We start from the raw sequence: 14768 nt of genomic DNA, 5'->3' as shown, positions 1-14768 counted from the left end.
ATAGAGATTTTTCTCCTTCTGCATATGCTCATTTGACTTTATTTCCCCTTTCTAATGTAGCAATCTCGCCCCTTTTTGGGGGTGGGGGTACGGCAGCAGTTCGTAATTATCGTTGTATGGTTTTTATATCCTACTAACTACAGAACAACACAGTATTCATCGGATAATGCTCTCATCCTGTAGTTTGCGGGAGTCCATGGACTGCATCGATAATGATATCAATAATGATATGCTGCAGGTAATGTACAGATTACAGGATTCTTTTTTGGAAGGTTTCCTTTTTTTGGAGGATTGTGCCAATTGCTACAATGCAGTGGTTTCAATCCTGTTAAGGTTTGACAAAAACATTCAGGCCTGTCTTATTATGTGAAGACCAATCCGAAAAGTTTAGACAGAAACCACAGAATCATAGATTGTAGGTCATTGTGGCGTTTGCCCGTTCGTTTAGAAACTGTCTGTACAGGGGGAGAGAGAAAGGGTTAAAAATGTAGACCAATAGGAAAGCCGGAGGCGGAGCCTACCTGTTTATAAAAGGGCTTAGCTCGAGGTTTGAGTTAGTTGATTGGTTTTAGTGGGTTGGTTGGTTGGGAAAGGCAGTTGGAAAAGCAGTTGGCAGGCAGCTGGAAATAGAGAGACAGTTAGTGCAGTTGCCTCTTGTGTGAGGGGAGGTAAAAGAGATGGAACAGGATAAAATAAGACTAAGAAGGTAAAGAGTAACAACGTTTAAATGCAGTTAAAGTTTGTTTGTGTCTGAAATAAACTACACTCTTATTTGTTAACTTGAGAACCTGACTGAGACTAAGTGATTTACCGGGGAGGACCTGGTTGTTGGCAGCGGATTAGTGGTGTACGGGTCAATAGTCCGTGAGACGATCGGGGGCTCCATACGAATGCCACAGTCATCTAGTGCAATCGCCTTCAATGAAGAAATCTCAACTAAAGCATCCATCACAGATGGCTTCCAACCTCTCAGGAAGGAGAGTCCACCACCTCCTGAGGGACTCCATGCCTACTGTCAGAAAGTCCTTCCTGATGTTTAGTCGGAATCTCTGTTCTTGTAACTTGAATCCAGTGTGGCGATCACACAGGGTCCCCCAATGTTTCACTGTCTATTGATCCCTGTGCTACCACTTTATTTCTCACTACCACCACCCAGGCCCTACCTGGTACAATACTGAGTCCAGTCAGGGTTAAATTGGAACATAAACTTTTGTTTATTTATTGCAGTTTAACAAGTGTGTGGTCAATTACAGTCATGGGGTGCCTATCCAGACCTATAAATTCCGCTACCTGCTCTCACTCACTAAACCACCTCTCAGATATTTACTTGTCTTCGTAGCCCCTAACTATTCCTTATTTCTTATTTCTTTACACTAACTCAATCTACCGACAGACTCTATCCCAATTCACTCCCACGCCAACCAACCACCCTACTCCCAACGAACTCCCCTTTCACACCTCCCAGAGCTGGTTTTATAGTCCCTCTGACGCCACCCCCCTGGGTCCTGATTGGGTAACCTGTTTAACTATTTCACCTCCAGCACTCTCATATGTTAACGTCGCATCCAGTGGTTTGGGTCCTAGCTTCCAGAGCAGGAGAAAACAAGCTTGCTCCATCTTCCATGTTACAGCCCTTTAGATATTTGAAGATGGCTATCATATCTCCTCTCAGTCTCCTCTTTCCCAGGTTGTGAACCCAGGCTGCCCTGGTCCAAGTCCAACCTGTGACATAACCATGTGTGTTTCTGCTCCCTCCTACAACTTCTAGAATGGGACTGCCTTAAGCATGGTGTGTTCTCAGTGAAATCCTTAGAGTCTGGTTTGCACTGCAACAGTTCTGGTGGTCTCTCTTCTTCCATCCTACCCAGTGGAGTAAAATGTCTCTGCATTTCTTTTAAATTCCCTGGTTTAAAGATCTGGTTTATCAGGAACGGAGAATACAAATGGCATTTCGGCATCGCTAAGCATTGAGGGTAAATCACAGTGATGCAGTTAAAAAGAGTATTGATTTAGCTTAAGGGAATCACATGGCAACCAAAAATATACAAGAAAGAAAGTTACTGTATTCCTGTAAACAAAAAACACACAGACTTTTGTTGGCTTCATTTGATAAAAGGGACAATGTTCATACCAGCAGTTTCAGGATACTATAAGATAATTGTTGTCAGGGGCTCAGGAGCAGAGGCACAGGAAAAGGAGGAAACAGAGAGCGAGGGGGAGGAATCCGAAGGAAATGTTAGCGATGACAGCGGTCCAAGGTCTCTGAGTCTTTCCAGCGAATCGGAAGATTCACAGAAAGGGGCTCCCATGGTCAGAGCAAGGGGGGTGCCTAGGGGGACACCCCAGGAAGAAGGGGCCAGAGGGGACTCAGAGAGCAGCAGTTGGAAATCAGGACCAGCTTCCCCACCAGAGCGCAGTAGGGGGGAGGAGTCCCAGGTATCGGGATCAGGCGGCTCACCGCCAGCGGGAGGAGATGAGTCAGGATTGGCCACGCCTCCATCAGAGAGCGAGGAAACGGTCAAGAGGAAGGTTGGAGGCTGGGCGCGCGCGCCAAGTTCAAATGTACAGGAGGGCGGCGCAGTTGGCAGCCTGGATAGGGAGCCAGGTCCTAAAGCCCGCCGAAAGGAGGGAGAGGAGTCAGGGGGGTCAGCGTCAGCGTCAGAAGAGTCCAGGAAGGAGGGGACCCCGGGGGGCAGAAGGACCCAGAGGAGAAAGGAGAAACGGAAGAGGTGGAGTAAGGTTAGAGTCTTAAACTGGTGTACAGGGGGTGGAGACTCAGATGGAGCTTCGCCGGTCTAGCTTCTAAGACGTAGAGCTGCGCGCTGCGGCTTGAAAATGGAAACTGTACTTCAATAAAGACTTTTGTACATTACTACCGGCTGGCGTTGGTCCTCTGTGAGCTGGGACCTGGAGGCAGCTCTGACAATTGTCTATTTTCTAGTCAGGGTCTAGAAGTTGAACTACTTACCTTTATGCCCAACGCTTGTTCTTAGAGGCAACAAAAGATGAGAAAGCAATATCTCATTACAGTAGCTTTCCTTTCAAGCAGGACTTACTAAGGAACCAGATTCCTGTCCTTTAATAGGGAAAACCAATTGGGTAGATGAAAGATGAATTATTAACCCAGCTGAATCCAAAACTGATTATTAAATCTCATTGAAATGAAGAACACTGACGTAGGAAGGAATCACTCCACCAACACTGATTTCTCATTTCTCCCAGTCTTAAATTCAGTTCTCTCCCCCATTTCTGCATCAGTTTGCTAACACTTCTTTAAACCTGCTTGAAAATTTATATGCATTTATTTTAGCATTCCTCTTTTTTGCAAGCAAATGTTCTCTACTATAATGTTATTTTCATCAATTTACGTATTTTATGCTCAAATTTCCTCAATATAGGAGCTGCATCTCAAATATTCTACAAATATTTGTAAAAATGCAGATATCAAATGAGAGCTGTGTTTTAGTTTGCTAGTTAAGGAAGTGAACTGGGTTAATTCCTGCACTGAAGTAATAGTCCTGGTGTCAGGTAGCAAAGTTTTGGTTGTCGCGCTGCGTGCTGCATTCTTCATTTTAGAATTGTGAATCGTATCATTGGAAATGGTGGGCCTTAGGCTTGATCAGATCTTTTACTTGATAACTGAATACTGCACCAACTTATTTGTCTACCCTGAAAAACAAACAAATAGGGAGCAGATCACCTGCTATTTGCATTTCTAGGAAATTTGAAACACAGTATTAAGGAGAAAGGATTGATCAAAGTTCAGTTTTATTGCTTCAATCTTCTCCCTTCTTTCATTATGTTTTAATGAGATGAGCTTTTCAAAAGCGATTTCACAGCCTTGAGTAATGTGCCTCCAAGATTTTCTCCTGGATTCCAAAAGGAATAAATATAACATCTAAGAATAAACCTAGCAGCATACAGTTCATGGGCAACAGATAATCAAAGCATGACAGAGCAAATAGAATGGACTTCTTCTTTCGAAGCTCTGCAAACAGCACCTTTACTCTGGACAGTTATCAAAAATCAAGTAAATCAGATGAATCATTACACTTAAGTCTGAGCTTTCATGCTCGGAGAGCATTGGGATCCAGACATTGTCTACTTAGCTAAATAATTACAGTGAAACCTCGACTCACGTACGGAATCCGTTCCGGAGGTCCGTTCGTGAATCGATCTGGGTCGCTAGTAGAAGCGCCGTTCTGCGCATGCGCATTCAGCGACAGCACCGTTCTGCGCATGTGTAGACGGCAGAAGCCGCTTCTGCCATAGCTGTCAACGTTTCCCTTTTTTAAAGGGAAATTCCCTCATTCCGAATAGGATTCCTTGCAAGAAAAGGGAAAAATTGACAGCTATGGCTTCTATGCAGGCACGAATCGCTGCAAACCTGGTATTTACTTCCGGGTTTGCCGTGGTCGTGAGTCAAATTGTTCACGAGTAGGGGCGGTGGTAAGTTAAGGTTCTACTGTAATAGAAAAATAAGCTTATTACTGAGCTAGATCTACCAGTGGTCTGATGTTTTATAACACAGCTTTCTATCTTCTAGAGAACACAGTGGCACTTACAATGGTACCTTGGGTTACATACGCTTCAGGTTACAGACTCCGCTAACCCAGAAATAGTGCTTCAGGTTAAGAATTTTGCTTCAGGATGAGAACAGAAATCGTGCTCCAGCGGCGCGGCGGCAGCGGGAGGCCCCATTAACTAAAGTGGTGCTTCAGGTTAAGAACAATTTCAGGTTAAGAATGGACCTCCGGAACGAATTAAGTACTTAACCTGAGGTACCACTGTACTTACAAAAACACACAAAAAGGAAGGTGTTTTCTACCAAGCCAGGCTATTGGTCCTTCTACCTCAGTATGGGCTATGCAGCCAGGAGAGGCAGGTGGTGCAGGATGAAGATCTCGACTCCCAGTGTCGCTACTGTGAGGGTTTAGGCAATGGAGGCTGGTTCTGTATGGGGGCCTCAGCAGGAATGGCTCCATGGAGGAATCTGTACAGTGTTGATCTCCTCACTGCCTAACTCCTCACTTTTTTCCTCGCACTAAGCATCAGCAGTGATTGGGATTGCAAATCACAGAGCATATCGGTTTTCTTCTTCCGCGTGAATCTGGCCAGTTCTCATAAATCTGTTCTAAATGTTCTGAACATCTGAAGGCAGATGTCAGGGGCTGGACTGAGGAGGAATGGTGGGAGTTGTCCCCCCCACCTTCTCCTGAACCTTCCCAAGGGCAGGAGGACAGTATTGATTTAGAACAGTGGTTTGCAGAAGGGCATAGTCCAGAGGGGGAAAGCTGGGAAATACTGTGTGAGGAACAGCTAGAAGAGGAAACACCAGGAGAGAGACAACTGGCAGGTTCAGTGTCCTTGGATAGCATTCCTGACCCCCCCCCTTCACCTAAGACTAGACGGGCTTTGAGAGTGATAGAACAGAGAGCTCAGTGGCAACAACCTCAGATTACCTGACGTAGGAGTGATGTAGATTAATGGGGATGGAGGGGGCGAACCTTTACTGGGAGCAATGCCATTTCTAGAGAGATATGCATTCCTTTGTCTCTTGCTGTGATTATTAAAGAAACTGACTGGTAAGAATGTTCCTTTCATTTGATCTGCTTATTTACTGCCACTGGGGGAGAGATCTGGTTCTCTGAAACCTGACAGCAGCCTTGTATAAGGACATTTTTTTAATGTATAATGTTTTATTATGTTTTTATATATTATCACCATCATCATCATCAAACCTTTATTGGCATCACTTACAAACATTCAGAAAATAGGCCAGTGCGATCTCATCACCATTTAAACAGTACAGTCATTTGCCAAAGAGAAGAAGAGGCGAGCAATCTATTTCAGTTTTTATATATGTTGGAAACTGTCCAGAGTAACTGGGGCAACCCAGTTGGATGGGCAAAGTACAATTATTATTATTATTATTATTATTATTATTATTATTATTATTATTATTATTACTACAGCTGCTGTAATCACTCAAGCACCCATTCAATTGTGCCATATTCAGTCCACGCAAAGTTCTGTTTTTCACTCTTTTCCAGAAGCAAAACTGATGGATTTCAGTGCACAGTGAAGTTCCACTACTTGAAATTCTTCTGTTCTGCATATTTTCCTGCACTTCCAGGTCTCTTATGTGTGGCTTGTTCAGCAAGTCTTTATTGTTCTGCTTTTACCATCACAAAGGAATTACATGAAACTAAAATATAAAACAAAATCGTAAATCTCCTGCTGCAATAAAACATAGAGCATAAAGGGAGCTTCACCACCATAAAGCAGAGAGATAGTAATTTTGAAATAAAAGTCATCAAACATATTCAGCAAACTCTTTACGCATAATTCTTAAAATGACCAATAGCAGGTCTTTATGCATAAATCACCAAATGTAAGAAGTCTGATCTCTCTAATATGTTTGCAATACAGGGAAACAAAGCTTTGCTTTAGTTAAAGATAATCCCCCCTAGTCAATGAAATCAGTATTTTCTTTTGACGGGGCATTTAAAACTGCTTCGTTTTCATGTAGAACATGATGCAATGACCCTGTGCTCTAAGCACACAGTACATCCATGCTCATATGTGTGGGGGGAAATAACTGAAGCTTCACTGACTACAACCCCATATGCCACACCAGGCACTCCTGTCTTCCACTGCCTCCCACAGTTTGGTCAAACTCATGTTGGTCACTTCTGTAACACTGTCCAACCATCTCGTCCTCTGTCGTCCCCTTCTCCCTGTGCCCTCAATCTTTCCTAACATCAGGGTCTTTTCCAGGGAGTCTTCTCTTCTCATGAGGTGGCCAAAGTATTGGAGCCTCAGCTTCACGATCTGTCCTTCCAGCGAGCACTCAGGGCTGATTTCTTTAAAAAGGGATAGGTTTGATCTTCTTGCAGTCCATGGGACTCTCATGAACACTCCCTGTGCTCTTCCCAGGGCTGGAGAGGGGTTAGTTAAAGCTCCAGTTTGCTAGTAAAACTGAATTACTGTGTCATGAAATGATACATGTCAAAAAAGTGTGTCACAAGAGAGAGACAAGCCCAGGTGCAGCTGTGGGTTCAGCTCATAAGGATCTTAGCACCTGAACATGATTTCTGTCCAAAAAGGTAATACTGTAGATTTTTCCGTTTTTCATTCAAAACAGCAGCAAATTCAGTCTGGCAATCTCAGTACTGTCAGCAGCATATAGAAGGTCTCAGAGAGACTCTCAGAATGTGTTCTCTCTCTCTCTCTCTCTCTCTCTCTCTCTCTCTCTCTTGATTAATCCTATTTCATAGGATCCATTTAAAACCAGAAGTATGGGATCTACTCATCACTAAATTTCACTGTTAAACTACCTGTCATGGGGTATATAATTGCAAATGTCCCTTAGAATAAGCATTTGGTTTCAACCAGCTTTCTTTTCCGCGAACACTCTCTCAAACCAACGCAGAATTGGCTTATACTATAAACCTTCCATTGAGCACTGTAATTTTATGCAATATTTCTATCAAGGAAGCACAAAGGCAACCGGAAGACTACAAAAGCAAATGCCATCTTTGTCATCCGTTCATTGAGGAACCGTTCCACTTCAAAATGTGCCTTTGTTTGAAAGTGCCTTTGTGTCAAACAGTTAAAGTCCCCCTGCTATCCAGAAGGCAAAAACTGCTTTCTTTTCATATAAAAAAATGAGATAATGTTTTACAGCTACTGTAAATGTTGACTGATTGTGGTGTTAAAGAGCATAGACTCTTACAACCATAGAATTGTAGAGTTGGAAGGGAAACCGAGGGTCATCTTGTCCAACCTTCTGCTATGCAGGAATCTACACTAAAGCACCCATGACCTCTGCTTAAAAAGATTCAAGGAAGGAGTGTCTACCATTTTCTGAGGGAGTCCATTCCACAGCTTTTAATGTCAGAAAGTCCTTCCTAATGTTTAGTTGGAATCTCCTTTCTTGTAACTTGAAACTATTGGTTCAGGTCCTAGCCTCTGGAGCAGGAGAAAACAAGCTTGCTCCATCTTCCTTGTGACAGCCCTTGAGATATTTGAAGATGGCTATCATATCTCCTCTCAGTCTCCTCTTTTCTTTTTCTTTTTTTAAATATTTTTTATTACGTTTCTTTTCATAGTTTTATACATTCCAAATAGTACAGAAGAAACCAAATACAAGAAACACTTTTTTTGATTTTTTTTTAACAAAAGAGAAAAAGAAAAAACCTTAATAAAGTTATAGATATATAAACATTCCACTTTCCGTATATCCCCATTGGACTTCTCTTTTCTTGACTAAACATACCCAACTCCCTCAACTGTTCCTCAGACTAAGGCTTGGTTTCCAGACCCTTGATCCTCTTGGTCACGCTCCTCTGCAAATGTTCCAGCTTGTCAATATCCTAAACTGTGGTGCCAAGAACCAAACACAATACAGTGGTACCTCGGGTTACAGATGCTTAAGGTTACAGACTCCGCTAACCCAGAAATAGTATACCTCAGGTTAAGAACTTTGCTTCAGGATGAGAACAGAAATTGTGCGGTGGCAACGCGGCGGCAGCGGGAGGCCCCATTAGCTAAAGTGGTACCTCAGGTTAAGAACAGTTTTAGGTTAAGAATGGACCTCCAGAACGAATTAAGTTATTAACCCGAGGTACCACTGTACTCTTGGTGTGGTCTGACCATGGTAGAATAGAGTGGTACAATGACCTCCCTTGATCTGGACACTATACTTCTGCAGCCCAGAATAGCATTAGCTTTTTCTTTTTTGCTGCTGTTGCTGCAGCATCAACATCACACTGTTTACTCAGGTTAAGCTTGTGTTCTACTAAGACTCCTATATTCTTTTCACATGTACTACTGGACGTGTGTGCCATATTCAGAAGGAATAAAAGTGATGCCAGAACAAGCTCCCAGTACATTTCTGAGCACAACTCAAAGTGTTGGTGCTGACCTTTAAAGCCCTAAACGGCTTCGGTCCAGTATACCTGAAGGAGTGTCTCCACCCCCATCATTCAGCCCGGACACTGAGGTCCAGCTCCGAGGGCCTTCTGGTGGTTCCCTTACTGCAAGAAGTGAGGTTACAGGAAACAGGCAGAGGGCCTTCTCGGTAGTGGCACCTGCCCTGTGCAATGCCCTCCCACCAGATGTCAAGGAAATAAACAACTACCTGTCTTTTAGAAGACATCTTCCCTCTTTAGGGAAGTTTTTAATGTCTGATGTTTTATCACATCATCATCATCATCATCATCAATTGTGTTGGGAGCCGCCCAGAGTGGCTGGGGAAACCCAGCCAGATGAGCAGGGTATTTAATAATAATAATAATAATAATAATAATAATAATAATAATAATAATAATAAGTTTTTTAAAGGATATAAATATGGGCCAATGAATCAAGCAAAAAACCTGTGGAAAGTGTTACAAAATGAGGCTCTAATTAGATTGCCATCTTGTCCTGTGTTTATTGCTTAGTCATAAATATCAAACATATATGTTTACTCATGCTTACAAATGCATTATATGGTTGCCACGTGTCCTCTTTTCCTAGGACATGTCCTCTTTTCCAGGGGTAAAATGTCTGTCTGGGTGGATTTTTAACATTTACCAAAATGTCTCTGGCTATTCTTGCTTTCCTCTTCTCTTCTTCTGCCCCTCTCAGCAATATATCGAAGCTTCTATAGCCTACATATAGTAGGGGTGTTTAAAATGAGAGTTGTTTTTGCTCTCCAAAATACGACAACCCTAGCATATGCCCCAAATCACCCAGTCTCACTAGGTTACTAGTGTTCTAATTTAGGAACCAGCCCTAACCTTAGTGAGAGTGAAGTGACTGCCTCAGGTGTTGGACACCAGGGCATGGTGAGTGGTGGTGAAGTGTTGGGAGACAGAGCCAATTGAGAGTGTTGCCCTATTAAGTGTGTTCTCATTAAAAGAGAGCACGTGTTGTGGTGGGGGCCAGACAAGACACCCCGCTGTTGCTAGGCATGTTTGGGATGGTTGGCCCTGGCAGGGATTGGTAGCCTGAGTTGCTGGGGTAATTTTGATGTTGCCAATTTGGGGGTGGGAACAGAGGTTTTTTAAGCAGTGCACACAGCGATCTGCTTTCTCTTTCACTGTGTGACCCAATCACCCTCCCTCCCTCCCTTGATTTGGGTCTTATGCGTTGACCTTGCTATGCCTGTCATGGGGTCGTCTGCCGTTGGGGCAGGGGCCTGGTAGGAATTTTGTCCATTTGGCAGACTGGCTGGTGCCATTTGGTTTTTGCCTACTGCGTAGCAAATCATTACAACTTGTAAGATTGCGGTTAGGCATTGGTTAAAATTGGTTGGGGGAGGGGTAAGTTTTGGCTGGGCCTGCTGCAAGGGAATTCCATTAAAGGAATTCAGGGGCTTGCCATCCTTTCGTCCAAACCCCTGGAATAGGGTTTGGGCCATGTAAGCCCTTGGGAGCATGCGGGGAGAAGCTGAAGGCCTGTGTCACAGCTCCAGTTCTCCCCAATATTGTTTCCCTTCACTGACTTTTGCTGGAATCCAGAAGTCAGTTCTGTCCCCAAGGCGGGGGGACAGATAGTCCTAACCAATGCCTAAGCAACCACTCACATCCATGTATGCTAATAAAGTTGTGGCCAAAATTATGCCAAAAACCTTAAACAAAAATTATGTGTGATGTGTGAGTTATTAGGGTAGGGGTGTCTTGGGGACCTCAACACACAACCAGTACTGCAGTAAAATTCAGCTGCAAATCTCGTTGTCTTCAGTACATTGAAAGGGTGGCGGTAGTCTTGCCTTTCCCTCAGGCAGCAAAGGTTCTTAAGAATGACACCTGATTCATTCCTCTTACAGCTGTGAATGTGATTGGAACTTTCTCTGCTTTTGAGTTGTTGTAGGGAGTTTTGCACTCAACAGACATGACCGCTGGAGTGGATATCTGCCCCACAATGGGAAACTACTTCAGTCTCCATTTGGTCAACTCCTATTCTCAAGCACTATGGTTTATCCTGCCTGCAAGTGAGATTTCTGATGTATTTTCCTTGTTTGTTTTCCAAAAATAAGTCATCAGTTGAAGCTACAGATCACAGCCCTGGAAGAAAGCTGGTGGCCATATGGTATTTGCTTTGACCATCTGTAAACGGAGCTTGCTATTTAGACAAGTAAGCAAATGAGAACAGGCCAGAGACGGAACAGACCTAATAATAACCGGAGAAGCTTACTCACCCGTTTATCCATCCTTCTGCCATTAAAACAACAAAATCAGTTCAAGAAAGGAGAAATGAACTACTGAATGGAGAAAAGGGATGTAAATACAGCACAGACCTAGAGATTCACAGTACAGATCCCCTGGTATATGTATTGAGTGTGGCATAGCTTGTTTACAAAGCTATTGTAGTACCAACCTTACTATATGCTTGTGAAACACGGACCACTTATAAACGCCATCTCCAACTCCTTGAAAGATTCCATCAACGGTGTCTCTGAAAATTTTCACACATCACTTGGGAAGACAGGGGAACTACTGTCAGTGTACTGGAAGAAGCAAAGATTACCAGTGTTGAATCAATGATTCTTCAACATCAACTTCGTTGGACTGATCAAGTTGTGCGGATGCCTGATGATCGTCTTCCAAAACAACTACTCTATTCCAAACTTAAAAATGGAGAGGGTAATGCTGGTGGTCAACAAAAGAGGTTTAAAGACTGTCTCAAGGCAAATTTTAAAAAATGTAGTATAAACACTGACAACTGGGAAACACTGAGCGCTCCAGTTGGAGAACAGCTTTTACCAAAGGTGTCATGGGCTTTGAAGACACTCAAACTCAGGATGCAAAGGAGAATGGCAATAATTCCCACCCGGGAGGTGCCAGAATCGAGTTCCGGTGAGTTGCGGCTGGAAAAAAAGGCCTGGTTACCTGAGTGCAAAACCAACATGACAGGAGGTCTAAGAATTCAGGAACTGCCATGACTTATAAAAGCTACTGGGGAAAGTGTTTAAGATTTCTGGAACAAAGAATGAGAGAAAGAAGATTGTGAGTAAAACTTCGATTCTATGTGTGAACCAAAGGTAGTTTCTGGCTATTTAAGCTTCAACAAATGGAACATGTCAAAACCAGAAAGTTTGTTCCTGACAGTATTGGAAAGAAGGTCACAAACCCACCCTGTGGATTGGCTTTCTGGTAAGGGCAGATGGTAGGGATTCTACCTAGTGTGTGCTTGGATACTATTCATTGGTTGTTGTTGTTTTTTTAAAAAAAGGTGAAGCATTTTTACTTTTAAAGAAATCCATGCCCCAAAGATTTTCGGCAAAAGGAAGAACTTCCTTTAAAACAAAATCAGCAAATACACCAAACCTAGGCAATTTGTAGCCACCTTTCCTTTGTAGCCCCCCACAACTATAAAGTAGGTTCAGTCCTGCACTCACCAAAATGATACAGATATTCTAAACTGCTGTGCAAATGAGGCAGAAAAAATGGAAGCTTCTTCCATAGGTGAAGTAAACTTTCGAGAAATTGGAGGACAGGTTTTGGTACAGCACTAGTACAGTGTGTTTGTGTGTCTGGTCCTCCTCATTTTTGAATTTGGCCCTCCCTGCCAACTGCTGAGGTAATTTGGCCTTTGGGCTGCAACAGCTTCACAACCCCATTACGAAACAATTCAGCATTATACAAAATTTTCTTTTCAATAATTGCTTGTTTTAAAAGTGTGTACAGATAGTGGATCCATACTTAACCTTTGCTGGTATATCTAATAACATGTCAATTTGTGTTTATCGTGTGGACAGCAGACGGAGAAATGAAGAGAAAGGCAGAGGAAAGGAAATTTCCTGCTTTGAAAAGAAAAGCATCCCTTAATTAGAACTCAAGCGGAGTCTAAAAAACCAGAGCGAGTGTCAGTTTCTAAGTCTGAACTCACAATCTACTCTCTTTCTTGCCAAAAGTGCTACAGTGGAAATTTGCTAATAATTCATAAATAGATAAGAGGGGATTTATTGGAGGGAAAAAGAAATCTAAGATTAATGGCGGGGGCACTAAGGCTCTGAGCCAGCTGCCATTGACTCCAAGAGAAATATATCCACTTGCCCTAAGTGAAATTGTTTATACCTCTGGGAATGGCAGAGGTTAATGAGCCCTGGGAGAAAAAGGAAGCCATGCTTTGCATATAAACAGGATGAAAACTGACAGAAAGAAAGAAGTGAACACTCTGATTTCTCTGGTTAATAAAATGTAGTTGCAAGATGGACCATTACCTCTGAACAGATGATGCAGGTAATGACAGCTTGTTTTGTTTTTTACCTATAAAATGAAATGTGCCATAAATCCATCAGTCCTATCCTTTCAGGGCTGGCTAACCTATGGTCCTCCAGACTTGGACTCCCATCAACCCTGACCATTGGCCATACTTCAAGCTGCATCTGGAAGGTCGCAGGGTTAGCCACTTCTGCATTTTACTCTCATGAAAAGCATTTCCTATTCAAAACACGCGCATATGCCACAGTAGCTCTCTAGGGCCTCAGGTCTCTTCTGTCACTTGCAGAATGAACTTTCTACCTGGAGACGCTCGCGATTGAGATTAGGACTTTTTGTATGCAAAGCATGTTCGTAACCACACAGCTTCCACCCTTTCCCTTTTCGACGGTGTGAAATCTCTACACCCGTACAAGATTCTTGGGGAAATGGAGGGGATGCACCAGTTACAGCTACCAACATTTTCCCCAATGCTCAGTTAATGTAGGCACCTTTGTACCCTTCCCCGAAACAGAAGGCCTTATCTCATAGCCATTGGAAGGCATGGTGTTGTTGTTGTTTAGTCATTTAGTCGTGTCCGACTCTTCGTGATCCCCTGGACCAGAGCATGCCAGGCACTCCTGTCTTCCACTGCCTCCTGCAGTTTGGTCAAACTCATGCTGGTAGCTTCGAGAACACTATCCAACCATCTCGTCCTCTGTCGTCCCCTTCTCCTTGTGCCCTCCATCTTTCCCAACACCAGGGTCTTTTCCAGGGAGTCTTCTCTTCTCATGAGGTGGCCAAAGTATCGGAGCCTCAGCTTCACAATCTGTCCTTCCAGTGAGCACTCAGGGCTGATTTCCTTAAGAATGGATAGGTTTGATCTTCTTGCAGTCCATGGGACTCTCAAGAGTCTCCTCCAGCACCATAATTCAAAAGCATCAATTCTTCAGCGATCAGCCTTCTTTATGGTCCAGCTTTCACTTCCATACATCACTACTGGGAAAACCCCTTCATGGATCACTGCCTTGTCATGGCAAAGGGGCTTGAATAACTCAGAGAAGCTATGAACTATGCCAAGCAGGGCACCCAAGATGAAGAGGTCATAGTGGAGAGTTTTGACCAAACGTGATCCACCTGGAGGAGGAACCGGCAACCACTCCAGTATCCCTGCCAAGAAAACTCCATGGACAAAGACAACAGGAAGGCATGGTAGTCAGAAGAAAATTCCCAAGTGGAGAGTTCACTCCTGCAAGGGGGGAAATGGACTTTTGGACATTTGTTCCATGTAGAAGGAACATGCCTTGGTTGGTGGGAGGCATCTTGGTGGCCGTCTCTGTCTTTGACTAATACAAGTTCATTGAGAAACACAGGAACCTGTGTTCTCCTGAATTGGACCGTTAATCCATTTAGCTCAGTATTGTCCCTGACTGGCAGGGACTCTCTAGGATTTTATTTTTTTAAAGATATTTATTAAAGTTTCCAAAGTATTACAAAAAGAGAAAAAAGAAAAAGAGAAAAAACAAAATAAAAACAATTAAAAACAATTCAATCTTTCCATATCTTATCTTTCAT

The sequence above is a fragment of the Podarcis muralis genome, chromosome 10, assembly GCF_964188315.1.
Source record: "Podarcis muralis chromosome 10, rPodMur119.hap1.1, whole genome shotgun sequence".
Lineage (NCBI taxonomy): Eukaryota > Metazoa > Chordata > Lepidosauria > Squamata > Lacertidae > Podarcis > Podarcis muralis.
This window is presented reverse-complemented; position numbering follows the sequence as displayed.